Source organism: Quercus suber, unplaced genomic scaffold (genome assembly GCF_002906115.3).
Source record: "Quercus suber isolate HL8 unplaced genomic scaffold, Cork oak 2.0 scaffold_44, whole genome shotgun sequence".
Taxonomy (NCBI): domain Eukaryota; kingdom Viridiplantae; phylum Streptophyta; class Magnoliopsida; order Fagales; family Fagaceae; genus Quercus; species Quercus suber.
This window is the reverse complement of record NW_027069509.1, coordinates 1,867,825-1,889,407: the sequence shown is the minus strand read 5'-3', so window position 1 is coordinate 1,889,407 and position 21,583 is coordinate 1,867,825. Positions and strand designations below refer to the sequence as shown.

The following is a 21,583-nucleotide window of genomic DNA, read 5'->3' as shown; positions in this document are numbered from 1 at the left end:
AACATATATTTTTAGTTGTGGTTGGTCACATTCTCATATTTTATTATTTTATTTCCATTTGTAAGAAATTGACCCGTCAATAATTGTGAAAATATTGTAAAATTTGTTGTGAAAGTATAACAATATATATATATATATCAGCTTATATAAATATTTAAAAGGAAAAAAAAATACAAACAAATTACTAAAAAAAAAAAATTAGGCACGGTAGCTATAGTGCCTCTTGGTACTGAAGCTATCGTGCAAAAATACTGTATTAATAAGCATCACAACATTTTCACAAAACATTTATTTTCAGTTGTGGTTGGTCACAATTTCATATTTTATTATTTTATTTTAACTTATAAGAAATTAACACCTCAATAATTGTGAAAATATTGTGAAATTTGTTATGTCAGTATAACAATATAAAAAAAAAAAAGTACAAACGGAAAACTTAAAAAAAAAAATGTAACTACTATAGCTACAGTGCCGCTTGGCACTGTAGCTACTGTGCAAAAAAAAAAAAAAAACTCACGAAACCAGAGAACTGTTGCAGCTACAGTGCTGCACAGTGAAATATGTTGGGTGCATAGTGTCGAAGCATTGTAGCAGGTATAGCCGCTTTTATTATTTGTAAGAAATTGACATGACAATAATTATGAAAATATTGTAAAATTTGTTGTGTCAGTATAACAATATATATACTAGCTTACATAAATATTTAAAAGGAAAAAAAAAAAAAAACAAACAAATAGATTACTTAAAAAAAAAAAAAATTAGGCACTGTAGCTACATGTCGCTTGGTACTATAGCTACAGTGCAAAAATACTGTACAAACAAGTGTCACAACATGTTCACAAAATATTTATTTTCAGTTGTGGTTGGTCACAGTTTCATATTTTATTATTTTATTTTGACTTATAAGAAATTAAGACCTCAATAATTGTGAAAATATTCTGAAATTTGTTGGGCCAGTATAACAATATATAAAAAAAAATATATATACAAACGGAAGACTTAAAAAAATGTAACAACTGTAGCTATAGGAAAAATTATATTATGTTTCGGGTGTATATGCCATCTCTTTCACAGCAGCTGGGTCCCACAAATGTGTCGGACCCAGCTGCTGTGAGAGACATGACATATACACCCAAAATATGATATACTATCTCGTAGCTACAGTGCCGCTTGGCACTGTAGCTACCGTGCAAAACTTAAATAAAAGGGTTGAAAAAAAAAAGAAAAAAAAAAAAAGTGCCTCACGAAAAGCACTGTTGCCGCTACAGTGCGCACACAGTGCAATACGTTATTTGCACAGTGCCGAAGCACTGTAGCGGGCATAGGCGCTTTTATATATAACTAGTTTGGGCTGCACGTGCAAGGCACGTGCTAGCCAGTACATTGAATAGTGATATAAGATCAAGTATAGAACCTACTATAGCTTTCACCCATAATATAAATCCCACATCTACAATAAATTCCAATTGAAGAAGACACATATATGTCATGAAATAATGAAAAAATATTATTATATGTCATAAAAATTGATCTTTCTCTTCACTCCTTATACTTCTAATTCTGTTTCTGGTCCACACTTCTTACCGTACCAAAGGTTTAGGCCCTCAAGTATCTGTTGTCTTAAGTCATAAAACCTTCATAAGTTGACATCGCCATATCACACAAGGTGACCGCCTATTTAGGAATGAATGTTGTTTATTGCACCATACATACAATACAAATTAATAAATAGAATTCTTTTATATACATAGGAAAGAACAAAATCAAGTAATCAGCTATATCTATTATCTAACAAGACAAACTGCTAAAATAGAACCAGTTCAATGTTAGTGTATAGCAAAAATTTTGATAAGTAATGTAATAACATCTATTCGCAAATTTTAAATAAAAGTCTGAAAAAATATGACACTTGTTCAAGATACATGATGCTCACCATTAATCTAAATTTAAAGAACTTGCAATACTTTAGAAGGAAGTCTAAACCAATTCCCTATTTTAAAAAAGCATAATTTTAAGGCTGTAGCGTTTTCAATGTTGTTAAGCCTAAATTGAGAAAATGGCTTAAACATTTACTCTACAATAACATAATGGCTAGTCTATATATAAAAAGAGTCAATAGGTTCATGAACAGTAATTTTGGTTTAGTGAGTTGCCTTTTCCTTTCCCCCCCCCCCCTTCATGATAAAGAAACAATTAAACTGTAAACCATAGAAGTACTTTTCTAAAAGTGAATTGCCACTCAGAGAACAGAAAATAGAAATTGACTAATAACATATACTGAACACACCAATAATGTTAGAACAATGACACTTCCTCTCCTCTTAAAAACCGACTGGAGGGTAAGGTCACACTACACAATCCAAAAATGAAAAACAAATAGTAAAAGATAACAAAGGGCCAAGTCTACCCAGGTCTAACCAATTACTTTAAAAATAAAAATAAAAATAAAAATACAAAACATGCACTTTTAGGAACTCAAAATTATACTTTTGTTCCTTGACTCCCAAAACTAATATAGCTCCTAATTGATGTTAAAAGTTTCTCCTCACATGAATAAAAAAAATTACAAAGAAACAAGTGCATACTTAAGAAAATCATAGAACAATGTTGGCAAAAGAAAGCACCACCATACACATGAATTGAGCATCAAAATACAGACAAAAAATAAAATTTACATACCAAAAATGGATCTTATTCTAAACATATAGCATTTCAGAGAAAACCCCACATGAAAAAATCAGTGCTTTAACAAAACCCTAATGGAAAAAAAAAAAACACGAAAAAGTGAGCACAGGAAGTGAATTAAACAAAGTTGATATGTACACATACCTGAAAGGTGTGAGCCGGTAGTTGCCATCCATGTTTTCTCACCATAATTGCCTCAAGTCAGACCCCAAAAACCAGCAACCAATATAATATGAAGCTCCAAAGAATGTCAAGATACTATCTTCCCACTAAAAGTAGAACCAATGCAAAATATGAATGATATTGCAACTCCAAAAACATACTTTCAGGATGCTAAACTACATAAAACACATGTAACACCTTAACTACCACTATTAATATGGTTTATTATCAAAATTCAGACCAACTTAATATAGCGACCAACATAATATAAAGCTTAAAAGAACTTGAAGATAGTATATTTCCCTTTAAAAAGCAGAAATATGATGCAAAATATTGGCATATATTCACCAATATCAGAAGCCCAATCAAATTCCCACAATAGGATTACATTACAAGTTTACAAATATACCAAAGAAATACCTCTACTTACTGATTCTAATGCAATGGAAGCTGAAAAACAATTCAGAATCCAAAATAAGCAACTGGGTATTCACCTAAACTTCATTAAGAAGTACAAGATAAGAAAAAGAAAGAAACTTGGTGGACCTACAGAGAATTGAGTTTTTATGCCACTAAAGTGTCTCTCTCTCTACTGTATCTAAGGTTAGAGTGCTTATGTTAGCGATTTTTTAGGGAGGGTAAATAGTAAACACCCAAGCCATCATCTACTCCTAGCGCCTAGACCACATTTGATCCCAAATGCATAAACCTTTCACTCACATTCTTTAAAAATAACTAAAGCTTTTTTTTTTTTTTTTTTTGAGAAACCTAATCCACTCATTAAACAGTAAAAGTTCCAACTTAACTTATTTTATAATTTGTTATGCTTCCACAGAATACACTATTTTTTGCTTCAAATTTATTTCTACTAAGGTGACCCCACTATTTGGACACTTAAGGTAAAGAGCACTGAGCACATAAACTTGTGGAGTATATATTCCACTTCAAAAGTTCTTATGTGATCATTTAATATCAAAAAGTCTACCAAATAATCCCCCCCCCCCCCCCAAAAAAAAAAAAAAAACCTTTATTGGTAGTGGCAAATTTTTTGGTTATGGGTTCTATAATGAGTAATTGGAAACTTTATAGTTGGCATGCTTTTCATAAGAATAACCCACCAAATTGTTCAAACAAATTTTCAAAGGAAGAAAGCATAGTTAACAATAATAAAGGCGCAAGTTAGAATGGTGCAGACAATAACATTTAGCATCTCTATAAAATTATTTTATGATTTCTCAGGTTTCTTTCTTGATTGTTCAAACTACCAACCCATAGTAAAATATTTACTGCTTAAGCAACCAATTAAAAAATGTAGCAAATGCAAACAATAACTCAATTGAGCCCCCAATATGATGTGAGAAAATAAAGACCCAAAGCTTCAAATCAGCAAACTATGATGTGTGAAAATAAAGTGGTGAAAGAATGGAAGTCATATTCATAAAATATAATATGGTCACTCAATTTAGTGCCACTGATCTCCTATTCTCTCGTAGTACATTTATCAAAAAACTGATAGGCATTTTCGACTAATATTGTTCTTTTTAAAGAAAGGAAAATAACCTCCAAAGACTTTATATGCTTTCTCACCAAAGCATCTCTAATGATGCCAACACAAAGTGTGCAGAAAATTATGAAAGGATTAAATGATTATAAACCAACTGAAGAAGAATGATCCATATAGGCTAAGAACTACAAAAAAATGTCCAGATTTAGTGGGGATAATGCAAGCAGAAGAACAAAGACAAAGGCAAACACAAAACTCAAATGATATGATCCATACAGGCTAAGCATTGCAATAATTCTTTGCATCGGAGTGGTAAAGGTTGGGCATGAGAAAATCAATTCCTAGCTATAAATAATTATAGATATAAACATGTTTAGAACTCTATTTTAAAAGAATCCAGCCACAAGAAATTACAAATGGCTACACATATAATTCCTATGTCATTATTTTTTGTTGAAAATGTAACTTGATCTAAAATATAACTTAGTTAAATATGATTAAGTAGGATGAGAATGGTATGGACACACCAGCAATATTTCAAGACCAAAGAAGATATTGTCGTTCATCTCTTTCAAGGCTTATAAGATGCAAAGATAAAGTGCACATAGTGAGGCTAAACTGTCTACAATACAAAAATAAATATGAACATGGTTAGGCTACAACATCTAAGTTGCTCCACATCAAACACGTGGTGAGGGAAACTATCTAAACAAAAGCTAATTGTAAAACCACATTTCAAACAAAACATACATCCACATGCATTTATGTAACCAATCTTATCACGTAATACAAAGTTTGAAGAGTATCAACCCAAACCCACAAACAAAAAGTAAATGATTTCTATGTTCTATCCTCAGTTAATAGGTTGAGTCAAAATAATAAACAAATAGATAACATATCTTTCCGATTTCAATGCCTTAAAAACAAAGATTTACCAAGCAACTAACTAAATTTGAATGCTGAAACTAAAATTCTCAATGCATCTGTTTGGCTGCATTGAACTTTAAAAAAAATAACATTGACTCAAAATTCAATAGAATTCACCCCCTCACATCATAATCAATAATTGTTCAACAACTATAGTTTTACATGTAACTAATTATTTATGTGGATTTTTGTCAACTGTGTTTCTTTTGTAAACTAACTCCAAAACTAATCATAAATTAATCTCAAAAACCAAATCTTGTTGGAACTTGAACATATAGCACAAATTAATCAACCATTTATTAACAAAAGAATAAATTAAGAACAAGAATGAAAAATCCACTGAAATTTCAAAGAATTGGGTTTTGGCGAAATTCCCAAGCTTGAGATGTCAAAGCTTTCATCAAATATATAAAAGCTCACTACAAGTTTAGTGAAATCAGTACCTTAGTATAATAAACAAAAGAAAAAGAAAGATAGAAATCAATCAAACTAGAAAGAAATTTAGAGATAGAAAATACCTGTCGTGTGAGCTGAAAGAAAACCACCGAAGCCACAAATCAGTCCTTTGCTTTTCCATTTCCTTCTCTCAACCTTCATACACTTGGCCATGATCTTGGAAGGGACAGAAGAGGGTTTGAGAAGTCTTGGGAGGGTCCTTTCCACACCTACCCATAACACATATCAAAAATCTGGAAGAAAGAAAGAAAGAAAGAAATAAAAGCAAATTATATAGAAGCAAAAAGGAAGAAAGCAAAAGATCATACCTTTCAACTCAATGCCTTCCCTCACTCCGATCTACCCATCCCTTTTGCTCTATTCAGATCGGCCGATATACCACCACAGACGTCCAAAAAAAGCCATCTGCAACCATGGCTTGCTAATACAGATCTTTTAGGTTTCGATAAAGAAAGGAGATTTGGTATTAGCAAACAATCAAAGATTGAAACCCACAAGGAAATAAATACAAACACAGATCTTGAGAATCCCCAAAAAAAAAAAAAAAAGGAAATTTTGAAGAAACGGAGAACCAAATCTCCTTTCTTTATCAAAACACCTGTATTAACAAACAATCAAAGATTGAAACCCACAAGGAAAAAAAATACAAACACAGATCTTGAGAACCTAAAAAAAAAAAAAAAGGATATTTCGAAAAAACGGAGAAAAATAAATAAAAAAGAGATACCCACAGTAAAAATTAGTTGGTCTTTCTTCCAGAGCCTATCTAGTCCTATCGTCTTGAAATGATAGAGAGAAAAGAGAGAGAAAAGAGATACAGAGAGTTCCATAGAGAAAAGAGAGAAAGAAGTTATCTGGAGAGTTCCAGAGAGTAGAGAGAAAGAGAGATAAAGAGATCCAAATCCCTTTAGTTATTTTATATATTCAGCTAAAACGCTTCAGCCCTCCACAAACGGACAAAATAGAGGGCCTCACGAAACTTTGCACTGTAGATGAATAGTGAAACACGTTATATGCACAGTAACAAACACTGTAGCGGCATAGCCGCTTTTTATATAGTTAATAGAGATATATATCTCTGTTTTGGGCCTTCAACGTTCTTGGGTAGTAAACCAAACCATTGAACAAGTTCCTGTTTTCCTTTCCCTTTTTTTTTTTTTTCAAAAGCCTTCTTGTAATGTGAAATTCTTTTAGATTCAGATAACTTTTCTACACACATGTGATTCGCAAACTATTGGATACAAAATTTACTACCTTGACATCCTATTGAAAAATAGGGATAATTACAATTTACCCACCTGTGGTTTGACCCGATTTCTATGTGCCTACCTGTGGTTCAAAGTTTGACACTTTACCCACCTGAGGTTAGGTCCGTTTAGTCTCCGTAACCCACATATGTTAAAAAAAGGGGTAAATAAGTCTTTTTCCACCCATTTTATGTCTCTCTCCTCCCAAAACAAGAAAAAAAAAAAAAAAAAAAACAAGATTAAAATATGTTATTTGTTTCTCATAATTCACAATCACAAAGAACATTCACAAACATAAAGAACAAACCCAGAAAACTAATACTCAGAAAACTAATACAAATCAAATGAAGCAAAACCATGAGAGAGAGAGTTCTTTGTCTTCTTCCTTATACTAATTTTTTGTGCCTGAACTAATAAATTTATTAAAATCAAAGCATAACACAGTTTACAACATGACAACAGGGAGGATCAACAATTTCCAGCACTTAATTTCTAAATTTTTGATTTTCAACATCTAAGATCTCACTCACGCAACAAACCCAAACAACAAACCCACCAGAAAAAATCACAACATCATGAACAATAACCCAAAACAGTATACCAACTATACCAAACAACAAAGTGGCCTCGGCGATTCACAACAATACCCAGCAGATCCGGTGATTCACAACAGTATACCAAACAACAAAGTGAAAATTTCAACTATACCAAACAATCCGGTGATTTGGTGGATACCGATATGCCAGAACCCATTGAATACTAAGGAAGAAGATACTAAACAACAACCCAGAACCCATTGAATCACCGGATCTGCCACCAGATCGATCAACAATTTCCTACATCGAGCCCATGACTTTCAATGCTGAGCTTCGTTTTGTGAGAATTTGAAGGAGGTGGCCTCGGCGGCAATGTACTCTTCAATTTGGCCACCATAGCTGGCGATGGCTTGGATTCGGAGGGGATGGAGGTCGACTTCCAAGAGGGGCGTGACTTGGCGGAGCTAGGGCTCGGCAACGACGCTGGATCGGTGGACTTCGCCTCCCTCAAGATCACGTTTCTAAACCAAATCCATACCTATGATGGATCAGTTGCCTCCAGACACACTCCTTGTCCTCCTTTGTCAGTTCACTGCCCCTGCCATGGTAGATCAGCTATGGCCCGTGGGTTTGGTGGTGTGACAGCGGCCCTAGGTTGGTGATTTTATTTTGATCATCGGTGTGGGGTGGAGCTTAGCTATGGGTCTGGATCGTCGAAGATGGAGGAGATCAGAAAAGTGTAGAGAGAAAGAGAGATTGAAGGATTGGAGAGAGAGAGTACTGAAGGATTTTATATATATATATATATATATATTTTGCTAACCTTTTAGCAACTTTTATTTTATATAATTTCAAAAACTCTAATAAGGATTATAGAATAAAGGTTATGTATTTAATTATTTATGCCTTGAAATTTAAGGAATTCGTTGGATTTGGATTCGGAATAGTTTCAGTCACATAAGCCTAAAACTATTTAATTCTAGGAGAAAAAGGAGTGTTTGATCTGTTTTGAGTTTTGTTTTTGATAAAAAATGTGTTAGAGTAACGTCTGCACTGAAGGTGGGTTACGGAGGAGTAACGGACCTAACCTCAGGTGGGCAAAGTGTCAAACTTTGAACCACAGGTAGGCACATAGAAATCGGGTCAAACCACAGGTGGACAAATTGTAATTATCCCTAAAAAATATATGAATTAATTTAATAAAATATTTAAATTATTATCAAGTTTACTACAGAATATTTACAAATTTACTCATTAATTTAACCATATAATAATTTTTCAAGTGAAAATTGAAAAGGTCAAAGAACTTGTGAGGGGTAAAAGCCTAACTTTATATATTGGACCTAGGGCCCTACTTAAGATTATTGTGTGTTCGAAGAGAAGAAAGTGGTTGAGAAGGAATCCGTGTGGAAGAGATATTCCTGAAAATGAACGGGGAATGTAGTCCGAAGAGAGCACCAGTGATCCGAAGAGTTCATTCTCCTCGGATACAAGAAGTCTCAATCAAGCAAGTATCTGGAAAGTTCGAGTGATCTTCCTAACAACTTCAATGAGAAGGATAAGCTTAGGGCATGCCTGGAGATGATAAGAATGGATAAATATTTAAAAGAAAAAGCTGCTACCACAGTGTTTAATGCACTACAGCAACTTTCTTGGCCGCATTTATGTGGAGAAGACCCTGAACAGTGTAATCTCAGCTACCACCACTCACGAAAAGCTAAAGTAGGTACTTGACATGACATGTACTCAAGTGGACACGTAGATGAAGAACAAGTGTATGATGGAGATGATGGGGAAGGATGCTATATAAAGGAAAGAGGCCTCTAATAATAGGGGAGGGGGAAAAAGATAATAAGAGAGGAAGAAAGATTTTACTATAGCTCTATGAACTGTTTTCATTGTTCAATCAATAATATTCCTCTTCGGACATCATTTTGTTTAGCTTTTAAGTGCGTTTTGACGTTGGTTCATTCCCGGTGATTATAGTTAACAGTTGCTAAATTCACAAATAACACAGCTCTTTCACCCACTCTCTACAAATTTATTGTTTTGGGTTTGAGCTATAAATCTTGACCCTCCAATTAGCACCGTTTGTGGGAAGATCTTGAGCGAAAGTGGAAGCAACAATTAATAATGGCTGAACCAGGGCAACAACCAGCAGAATCTAGGGCATCCCAACACGTAGACCCTTTTCTTAATTTGGAACAGAGACAAGATTGTGAAGGTAGTGTGCATACTACGCATACTGATCAAAGCCAGCCACATGGTGGAAGTCACGTGTCTCATGCAGAAAAGAATCAGGATATGCAACTAGAAATTGAAAGGCTAAAGAGGGAGTTACGTCATGCAAAGAGGAAACGAATTTCTTCGTATTCTAATGAAGATTTCGGTGACGAACAATATGTCACTTACAAGCAAAGATCTCGGACACCAATCAGTGAATCCTTTTCCTATGAAGAAGAGCATCATTTCAAGAGGCAATCTCGAAGCCCATCATGTGGAGGTGTAGGGAATGATGCTATGAGCAAGGTCTTGAATCAAATCTCTAGGTCACCATTCACATGCAGGATTGAAGAAGTGAGACTTCCTCGGCGTTTTAACCAGCCGACCTTTACCATCTATAATGGTAAAACGGATCCTGTGGAACATGTGAGTCATTTTAATCAAAGGATGGCTGTCTATTCTAGAGATGTAGCTCTGATGTGCAAAGTTTTCCCTTCCAGTCTTGGACCGGTTGCAATGAGATGGTTTGACAGCCTAGAAGCAGACTCCATCAACTTCTTCAGAGAGCTCACTCAAGCATTTGGTTCCCGTTTTGTCACATGTCGAAGAGTGGCCAGGCCTCTGTCTTCACTGCTATCCTTGAGCATGCAAGAGGGTGAGACTTTGAAAACGTATTCAGATAGGTACTAAGAGATGTTTAATGATATAAAGGGAAATTTTGATGGAATAGCCCTTAGCACGTTTAAGCTCAGCCTCCCCACTGACCATGGGTTAAGGAAGTCCTTAACTGGTAAGCCAGTTACTAACATGCGTCAGCTCATGGATCGTATCGAAAAATATAAAAGAGTTGAAGAAGATCAACAGCAAGGGAAGGGAAAGGATAAGGTTATCCCCCAGGAGAGGAGAGATTTCAAGTTGGACCGTTACAATAACAACAAACCACAGAGAGATTTTGCTGGGCAGTCAAGATCATTAAACCTTCAAGTAGTTAACACTGTATTCAAAGAGCCAGTACACCAGGTTTTGGAAAAGATTAAGAATGAACCATTCTTTAAGTGGTCGAATAAGATGGTGGGGAACCTAGAGGCGTAATCATAATCTCTATTGCCAATACCACCAAGATCATGGGCATACCACAGAGGATTGCAGGAGCCTGTGGGATTATTTGGACAAACTAGTTTGTGAAGGTAAATTGAGACACCTCTTGCATCACTCCAGTGGCTGAGGAAGTCAGATGAACTCGGAGCCTCAAAGAGATGACTCTTCAAAGCCTCATTGGGAACTATCAACGACATCTTCGCCGCACCAGGGAGAACAGGATCCTGGCCGTCCAAGGTTATGTCGGTAGCCCGGTTACCCACAGAGGACTTTGGCCAAGGTCTGAAGAGAGCTAGATCGGATACTCAACCGGTTTTAGGGTTCTCGGATGAAGACAAGATTGGAACCATCCAACCCCATGATGACGCTTTAGTAATCACCCTCAGAATTTGAGGGTATGATGTGAAGAGGGTAATGGTGGTCCAGGATAGCGCAGTAGAGATAATGTAACCTAATCTCTACAGGGCTGAACCTAAAACCTGATGACTTAACACCATACAATTCTCCCCTGGTTAGTTTTGAAGGAAGAGTCGTCACCCCGAAGGGCCAAATACGATTACTTGTATAGACTGGCTTAGAGGTAGTGGAGGTGGATTTCATTGTTGTAGATATGTATTCCCCCTATATGGCAATTGTAGCCAAACCTTGGCTTCATACACTAAGGATTGTTTCCTTTACTTTGCATCAGAAAGTTAAATATCCATCCGAAGGGCAAGTTTGTGAAATTCGGGGAGATCAGTCCGCGGCCAGATAATGCTTAGTGGCTGCCATCCAGCACGAGCCCGAAACGAAGTCCTCGGCCAAGGCCAAAAGGGGTTTATAGCAGTTAAAAAGTCGGGTATCGCCCGCCGAAGATCCAGACGAGGGAGATAGATGTGAAGATTTAATAAAAATTGTTATTAGAGACAATCCCGAAAAGTTCTTTCAAGTCAGATCTCAGATGCCTCTACAGGAGAAGGAGGAGCTCGTAGAGTTCTTTAAAAGAAACCTTGATGTATTTTCTTGGAACGCTTACGAGACCCCAGGAGTGGATCCAAAATTCATTTGTCACCATCTGAAGGTCAACCCATTGATTACACCTAAGAAGCAGCCTCTTCGGCGCCCGTCTAAGGAGCACGTTGATGCAGTAAGAGAAGAAGTAGCAAAGCTCAAACAAGCTGGAGCTATTAAAGAGGTTTTTTATCCTGAGTGGCTAGCAAGCACTATGGTGGTGAAGAAGAAGAATGAAAAATGACGAGTGTGTGTAGACTTCACTGACTTAAATAAAGCTTGTCCTAAGGATCCATTCTCTATGCCAAAGATTGATCAGCTAGTAGATGCCACTGTTGGCCACCCTCGGATGAGTTTCCTGGATACCTTCCAAGATTACCACCAAATACCATTAGCCCTGGATGATCAGGAGAAGACTACATTTGTCACCCCTATCGGTAACTAGCATTACAAGGTGATGCCCTTTGGTTTGAAAAATGCAGGATTCACTTACCAAAGAATGATGACGAGGATGTTTGAACCACAGTTGGGCAAAAGTATCGAAATTTATATAGATGACATGGTGGTGAAAAGCAAGATCGTTTCTGAACATATAAAGGATCTTGAAAACATTTTTGAAGTGCTAAAAAGGCACAAGCTACGTCTAAACGCCTCCAAGTGCTAATTTGGTGTGGGGTCAGGCAAGTTCTTGGGGTACATGGTGACTCACAGGGGAATTGAAGTTAACCCCGATCAGATAAAGGTCATCCACAATCTATAGGCTTCTCAGAATCCCAAAGAAGTTCAGAAATTGACCAGAATGACAGCTGCCTTGAACCGATTCATCTCTCAATCAGCAGATAGATGTAAACCTTTCTTCGTGTTGATTAACAAATGGAAAGGGTTTGAGTGGACTGAAGAATGTGCTTCAACCTTCCAATAACTTAAAGACTATTTGGCTTGGCCACCAATTATGTCCAGTCCTAAACTAGATGAGGTCTTGTTTGCCTATATTGCGGTAGCTCCTTATGCTGTAAGTTTGGTACTGTTACGAGTGGACCAAGGTGTGCAAAGGCCAGTTTATTATGTGAGTAAGTCATTACATGAGGCTGAGATTCGGTACCTGCCGCTGGAGAAAGCCATATTGGCAGTAGTACTTAGTACACAGAAGTTGCCTCACTATTTCCAAGCACATACGATTGTTGTGCTCACATAACTTTCACTCAAAACCGTACTTAGAAGTGCAGACTACATCGGAAGGATAGCTAAATGGGGCACTATCCTAGGGGCTTTTGACATCAAATACATGCCCCGCACTTCGATCAAGAGCTAGGTTCTCGCAGATCTAGTGGCCGAGTTCACAGAGCCTAGTTTAACAGAAGTAACGGTGGAGAAGGACATGGATGAAAAATTGGTTGGCATGATTTCTTAACGAGGCCCATCAACCTGGGAAGTATATGTAGACGGTGCAGCGAATCAGAAGGGTTCTGGTGTAGGGCTGGTGTTAATATCTCCAGAGAAGATCGTTATCGAAAAGTCAATGAGACTAAACTTCACGACCATAAATAATGAGGCCGAGTACGAAACTTTACTGATGGGAATGGCTATAATTCAAAGAATGGGAGGAAAGTCAGTGGAGGTGTTCTCGGACTCGAGATTAGTCGTTAGTTAAGTACAAGGTGAGTTTGAGGCGAAGGATGAAAGAATGCAGGGATACCTGAACCGAGTTAAACGTCTGCAGTCGGAGTTCGACTCTTTTAATTTGCTGCACATCCCCAAAAATGGTAATGCACATGCTGATTCTTTAGCCACACTCGCTACCTTTTCGGTGCAAGATTTGCCGAGGGTTATCCTCGTCAAGGACCTGCATGGCCCTATAGAGGCAAGAAGAGAGGTAGCCCAAGTCCACCAAATCAGGGCCGAACTCAGTTGGATGAATCCTATAATTAAATTCTTGAAGGAGGATACTTTGCCCGAAGAAAGAGGTGAAGCTGACAAAGTTCAGAGGAAGGCGACTAGGTTCTGGCTATCCGAGGACTAGAAACTATACAAACGCTTCTATTCAGGACTTTACTTATTATGCATGCATCTTGAAGCGGCTGAGTTACTACTAGAAGAGCTACATGAAGGAATCTGTGGGAGCCACATTGGAGGTAGGTCCTTGGCTCACCAAGCCATTACTCAAGGTTATTGGTGACCAAATATACAAAAAGAAGCCCATGAGTATGTTAAGAAGTGCAACCAATGTCAACGGTTTGCCCCAAACATTCATTAGCCAGGGGGAACCCTTAATCCGTTATCTAGCCCATGACCTTTTGCTTAATGGGGCTTAGATATCATAGGTCTATTCCCTAAAGCCGCAGGAAACAGGAAATACCTTTTGGTCGGCACAGATTATTTCACCAAATGGGTCGAAGCTGAACCTCTGGCCAACATCAGAGATGTAGATGTGCAGAAATTTATGTGGAAGAATATTTTCACTCGGTTTGGGATTCCTCATACTCTCATCTCGGATACTGGCCTACAGTTCGATAGCAAAGCGTTCAGGAATTATTGTAGTGAACTGGGAATCACAAACAGATTCTCCACCCTTGCCTATCCCCAGGGGAATGGGCAAGCAGAAGCGGTTAACAATGTCATAGTTAATGGATTAAAAAAGAGACTAGACGATGCAAATGGCAAATGGGTGGAAGAACTGCCACATGTACTATGGGTATACAGAACTACACCTCGTATGTCTACTAGAGAGACCCCCTTCTCAATGACCTACGGAGTTGAAGCTATCATACCTTTAGAGACTGGGTTCCCAACTATGAAAACTAGTTCGTTCAGTCCGACCGGCAATGGTCCGATTAGCACATTACCAACAAAAGCTCAGGTAGGGCTATGATGCCAACGTAAAGCTAAGGCCTCTAGAGCCTGGCAATTTGGTACTCAGGAAAGTTATGGGTACTGCAAAGAATCCAACTTGGGGAAAGTTAGGACCCAATTGGGAAGGGTCATATCGTATTATTTTAGGAGCTGGCATTGGGGCATATTTCTTGGAAGATTTGGATAGTCATGTAATACCACGCCCCTGGAATGTAAACAACCTTAAAAGGTATTATTATTAATCAAGTCTTTACTTTAATCAATATGCCAATTTATTATGTAAAGTTTTTGGACCTCTCCTAAGTGTTTAAACTTAAATCTAATCATGCCTGAAGTTCTCGGACCAGATGATTTGGGTTAGTTAACACTCGTTTACAAGTCTCCTAAGTGTTTAAACTTAAATCTAATCATGCCTGAAGTTCTCGGATCAGATGATTTAGGTTAATTAACACTCGTTTACAAGTCTCCTAAGTGTTTAAACTTAAATCTAATCATGCCTGAAGTCCTCAGACCAGATGATTTAGGTTAGTTAACACTCGTTTACAATTCTTCTAAGTGTTTAAACTTAAATCCAATCATGCCTGAAGTTCTCGGACCAGATGATTTGGGTTAGTAAACATTCCTTCACATTTCGCCTAAGTGTTTAAACTTAAATCTACTTACGCCCAAAGTCTTCGGACCAAATGATATGGGTTAGTTAGCATTGTCTTGTAGTCATTATTAAGGTTTAAACTTAACAAATCATGCCTAAATAACCTCGTCTTATAGTCTTAAATATTGGAATAATCCGAAATCAGTGCTTAGCAATATTCCTTTTGGATATTCAAGAAAACCTGTAATACCTTCACATCATTCATTGCATTCAATGTTTGTTAATAATTCTTGTATGACCTACTTCTTCCAATATTTGAATAAGGTGTTTGCATCACTGGCACGATATCATTGTTAAGTCTGCCTGTGTTACCGTAGTTATAAGTTATAGTTATTTACAATAATTGTTAGGACATATGTGTTTTCACTTGTTAAGAACATATGTCACTTATTTATGTATATTGACTAATCCTTTGACAAAACGCACTCTACTTGTAATTGGGTAGTTCTAGGTATTTTAAATACTTCAAGAAAAAAGGTTTCAAAATCAAATGTTGAAGTCATCAAGTCTGTCCAAGAAAAACAAGCTGAAGTGCAACCTCTCCTTCTAAGTTGGTGTTTGAAGTCGCGTACTGGGATCCGCGCATTGGTTAGTCACGTACTTGGGAGCCGTGCATCAAAGGTGGGAACTATCACTACCAATCAAGTCCAATTGGGTATTGGAGTAAGGGTTCAACTGTAGGTTGCTAAGGTACTTGGGATTCTTTTACTTGTAACCGCTTGATTTGATAATAGTGGAGTTTCGAGAGTGGTGACCTGAAAATCACCCAGTAGGGTTTTTGCCGTAAGGGTTTTCCCCATTTGTAAACAAATCACCGTGTTATTTAATTTCCGCTGCATATATAGTTTATTGGTGATTTGTTTGTGCTTCCACGCGTTTGCATGATTAATTAATTAATTAATAACTTGGCTAATTAATTAATTGGTATAATCACAAGGGGTTATTCAGTTTGTGGCCTATCAATAATAATAAATATCATAAGATGTGCAACGAAGACACTAAGAATAAAAGAGAAATGATTTCATTGATCAAAAGAAGGTAGTTCACAATTCCTTACATAAAAAAAAAATTAAAAAAAATAAAATAATACAAGTATGAAATAAAAACTCCTACATGTCTAGGCCTTCTTCTGAGGAACCAAAGGGTCAGCAGCCTGACTGGACTAAGCAGCAGCAACTTCTGGGGCTTGTTCCTTAGACTCTGGAAACGACTTCTCTTTTCCCAAGTCCTTGTCCTTATCCTGGGGAGCCTCAGCTGACTTGCTTTGATCACTAGGTTAACCAGACTCCTTGGGGCCTCAGGGTTGATAGGAGGGACTTGGTCGATTAAGGATTGCTCCGAAGCCTCTTGGAGTTGTGTAGGGGGAGAGGAGTCAGACCCCAGGAGTTCACGAATATCAGGATCGTAATATATACTTCGAGGTTGCCTCAGATCAGATTTTGCAAAGACCCCAGCAGTGTCTAGCACTTTTTCCCAAGTTATGTTGCAGTACTCTCGGCTAACTGCGACAAACTGCTCAGTAAGGTTGGCTTAGGTCTCCTCCACCCCTAGCTTATACGCTGCTTGCCTTTTAGCCTCGACCGCCTCCTTGGCTAACTAAGCTTTCTTCTCGGCCAATGTGGCAGTCTCCTTGGCTTTTTGAAGCTCAATTCGCAGATCCTTCACCAGCGCTATTTTTGTTTCCAGATTGATCTCAGTCAAATTCAGCAACTGGTGTTGGTCTTCGGCTTGCTTCATGGCATTTTGGAGACCAGCATCTAAGCTGTTCTTCTCCCTGGTCACCTCTTTCAATTGCTCGGACAGATGAGCAAAGTCTTCCTTTAAATTACCCAACAACTTTTCTGCCTCAGACCGGGAGTGGGCCTCTACTTGGGCTTCATTGTAGACCTTTTTGTTCCACTCCTCGGCCACATAAACCTGCTGGTTAATCTGCGTAACAGAAGGAAAAATTAAAATATTAAAAAATAAATCATTAGCCGAAGAAGCAAATTAATTTACTTACCATGGCTAAATCCTTCTTTAGGGATAGAAAAAGTTCGTACTGGTTGAAACGCCTGTAAGAGTCCATGTCTCGTGGGAGGAGCAGTGGTTGCTCCAAAGCCTCAGTAACGAGACCTGCCCCCCCCCCCCCNGTTTTTCTCATGATTTAGGATTTGTCTTAATTAATTGAATGCTTGGTTTATTAATTCTTGATTATAAAATTGGATATTGTTTGTGATTTGTCTGTCAATGGATACAAGTTATGATTTGATTTTTAGAATTGGATATATCTTGTGATTTGTTTGGCTACAGATACAATTGATGATTTAGTTTTATACTTAAGAAGCGAAGAAGAACATGCTTTTGATTTTTAAAATAAGGATTTTAATGAGGATATTTTCCATGATAGCAAGATTGATTTCTAGATTATCATGTAGTGAGTTTGGAAAAATTAATGATTATAAATATATGCTGGTATGACTTACAAGGCGGATTCCAAAACCTTAATTCTTCCCTTGATTGTTTACATCTTTTTATTGTTTTATATCTCTTGCTTAGTTTAACTATTTGCTTAATTTTATTATTTGCTTAGTTTATTTAATTTCAAAACAACCAATTTTTATTAAACTAGATTAGGATTAATTTGGTTAAGATTTAATTAATTTTCCTACATTCATTCAAGTCCCTGTGGGTTCGACCTCGTTCTTGTCAAACTATACTTCGGTACGGTTCGTACACTTGCGAGTACTTTAAAATTTCACAACAGTAGACACTAGACTGCCTGTCAACTTCCTCCTTGGCGTCCGAAACGTGTATCACTTGAACCTCTCCTGAAGCCTCTTCTCCAAATGTAAACTTATCAATTTGCTCTTCGAGTGAAGAAGTCGAGGAAGCAACACCTTCACCTTCTGCTGCTGGTTCGAGGGGAATCTGTTGAACTGGCTAGACGAGCAACGGCATACCCTGTGGATTTGGATGTGGCATAGGGGCAAGATCGAATGGTGCCAAAAAATTGCGCCGAGAGACGTCTATTCGTTGGAGCCGATAATCTCCTTGAGTGATGGCGTTGCCGACCGGCTGAAAATCAGTTGATTTCGGTGTGAAACCAAGAATGAGAGGAACGGACCGTAGCTGCCCGTCCTCACTTACAAAAATTTCCTCTCGTAGTAAGTAGTTGAGTGCGTGGACGTTCATGAGGCTAAGCCGAGGAGAAACGTGATCCTTATCTGTTAACACCACAACGAAACTTAGTCAGAAACTCGAAAACAATGATATGAAAAGAAGACAAATTGTTAAATGCAGAGATACTAAATCTATTGTTAGGAAACCTAAATCTAACATTTCCCACCTAGTTCTCCTAGCTGGGTCGGGTAATGAAAACCGTCATGCCATGCGCCCGAGATGATCAGATAGTCATCTTTCATCCCTTTGTTGGACTTGGGAAGGTAGGAGACGAGCCTAACGACTTCGGATCGGGATTTAAGGTAGTATCCCGCTCCCTTCTAGCTATGACACTTATACATGTGTACTATGTCAAGCCAGATGAGCCCCAGTCCTAAATGACGATTCAAAGCATCAATTGCCCCTAGGATCCTAAACATATTAGGTGTGCATTGATCAGGAGAAAGTCTATGGTTACGGAGATAATTTTGGGTGATAGAACCCATGGGGAGAGTCATTCCTCCCTCTATGAAGGCTATCATAGAGATTACGACTTCCCCCTCTCTTCGGTCGGTTAATATCTTTTCTGGGGGACAATACCTCGGGTTTACCCCCTGTGGTATGCCGTATGTCTCCTTAAATTCCTCTATTAAGGCAGGACTATCGACGAGACACTGAAATCTACCCATTTTTGGTTAACTAGAGTAAGGCGCAGAATAATAACTGAGAAACGAGAACTTGAAAGCCGAGGATGTTGGCCGAAGAGAAGACTAAAGACTTGAATAAAGGAGAACTTACGCAAACTAAATCGGAGAATGATCCTTGAACTTGGAGAGAGATTCTTGCAGATTCTGAGAAGAACTAGGATTGATGACTGGGAAAGCTTTGGAAGTTTGAATGACTGAGTTCGCTGAGAAATCTAAGAAACTGTGAAGTAAAGGAAAAACATTTTCCTTTAAGGCTTTATATAGGGGGGGGGTCAGAAAATGAGTGGCAATTACCCTGCCCAAATTCTGAGGGAAAATGTTGTCCGTTGGATCGATGGCTCACTGTTGGATACCAAAGACATAGCGCCGCCCAAAGCAATTAATAGTGTTTCGTAAATATCGAAACGTCAACAGATAATGATGGAGTGCCTAAATCTATGCTCGCATGTGTAAATTCAGGTACTTTTCATATTCTTAGCAATTATTTTCTGTGATAAGTCAAAATCCTACTTTTGCTCATCAGATGCGAGGGAAAAATTAAAATTTTGAGGGGCTATTGTGGGGGGTAAAAGCCCAACTTTATATATTGGGCCTAGGGCCCTACTTGAAGATTACTGTGTGTCCGAAGAGAAGAAAGTAGTTGAGAAGGAATCCATGTGGAAGAGATATTCCTGAAAATGAACGAGGAATGTAGTCCGAAGAGAGCACCAGTGATCCGAAGAGTTCATTCTCCTCGAATACAAGAAGTCTCAATCAAGCAAGTATCTGGAAAGTTCGAGTGATCTTCCTAACGACTTCAATGAGAAGGATAAGCTTATGGCATGCCTGGAGATGATAAAAACGGAGAAATATCTAAAAGAAAAAGCTGCTACCACCGTGTTTAATGCACTGCAGCAACTTTCCTGGCCGCATTTATGTAGAGAAGACTCCTGAACAATGTAATCTCAGCTACCACCACTAATGGAAAACTAAAGCAAGTACTTAACATGACATGTACTCAAGTGGATACATAGATGAAGAACAAGTGTACGATGGAGATGATGGGAAAGGATGCTATATAAAGGGAAGAGACCTCTAATAATAGGGGAGGGGGAAAAAAGATAATAAGAGAGGAAGAAAGATTTTACTGTAGTTCTACGAACTGTTTTCACTGTTCAATCAATAATATTCCTCTTCGGACATCATTTTGTTTAGCTTTTAAGTGCGTTTTTACGTTGGTTCATTCCCGGTGATTATAGTTAACAGTTGCTAAATTCACAAATAACCCAGCTCTTTCACCCACTCTCTACAAATTCATTGTTTTGGGTTTGGGCTACAAATCCTGACCCTACCGAACTCATGATCATGAATGCTCTAATCCCAAAATTAAGGTGGAATGCAATAAATATAAGTAAAATGTATAGACTAGTTTATCACTCAAAACATTATAATTTATAAATCTTCCATATCTCTCTCTCTCTCTTTCAATCTTTTTTTTTTTTTTTTAAGTACAAAAGAAATACTTAGTTGCTTTCATGTTTCATTTATCTATTATATTTCTTACGTTATTTCTATCATATTTTTGTATATTTAAAGAGTATCATGGATTGAAGTCCAACGTATAATAACCAAATTGAACTCAAAATAAGAGATAAATTTAAGTTTAAGTTTTTTTTTTTCTTTCTTGAGAATGAGATAAGTTTAAGCTAACTAAGGCAATATGATTTAATTGTGTTGGTTGGTACAAAATCATTCTATTTGTTTATATACATATTGGTTAGTATGACTTGAATTAGGTTGCAAGATTTCCTAAAGATGAAATCACATCGAGGTATATGCTTCAATTGAGAGAATTTTTTAATTTCAAAGTAATGGATATTAATATTACCATGGAAAACATAAAGCAATATTGCATGTATGTCCATACTTATAAAATGGATGCAATAGTTAAACATTGTAAACGTCCCAAAGTTGTTTCCTTAAAAATCATAAATGGTAATATATATATATATATATATTTGAGAAGATAAATGATGAGAATTAGGGATTAGATTAAAAAAAAAAAATTAGTATGTTTGTCTTACAATAATGATATTTACACCGTAATTTTTTTTTAAATTTTTTTATAGAGTTTCAATTTATGGCGTCCGTTTTTTATAATTGTGCCTTTTATCATTAAACCAAGACACCAATTGATTTTTGTTGTAGGCGAGGATTGAACTCCAGATCTCTTATTCAACCATCAGAGACTTTACCAGTTAAAGTAATTGGAACCCACATTTACACTATAATTTGTCGAAAAATTAATGAAAAAAAATCATATTAAGCTAAGTTATAATCCCAAATACAAAGAAAAAGAGGAACACCTTATGGTCCGTACCTATCGATCATAAGGTATCCTAAGAAGTTAGAAATTAGCATAGATA

The 21,583-nt window shown here is 37.2% G+C and overlaps 1 long non-coding RNA gene across 2 annotated transcripts; it reads right to left on the bottom strand.

The window, feature by feature from the left end:
- Positions 1–1,237: 1,237 nt before the first annotated feature.
- Positions 1,238–6,630, bottom strand: LOC112006273 (uncharacterized). Of its 2 annotated transcripts, none has more exons than XR_002882318.2 (5): positions 6,466–6,630; positions 6,043–6,332; positions 5,797–5,943; positions 2,830–2,954; positions 1,238–1,674 (listed from the first exon to the last, which is right to left on the bottom strand). It is a non-coding gene; the product is annotated as an uncharacterized LOC112006273 (long non-coding RNA). The 2 variants fall into 2 exon arrangements; XR_002882319.2 differs by having other exon boundaries at positions 6,043–6,166; positions 6,466–6,629.
- Positions 6,631–21,583: the final 14,953 nt, after the last annotated feature.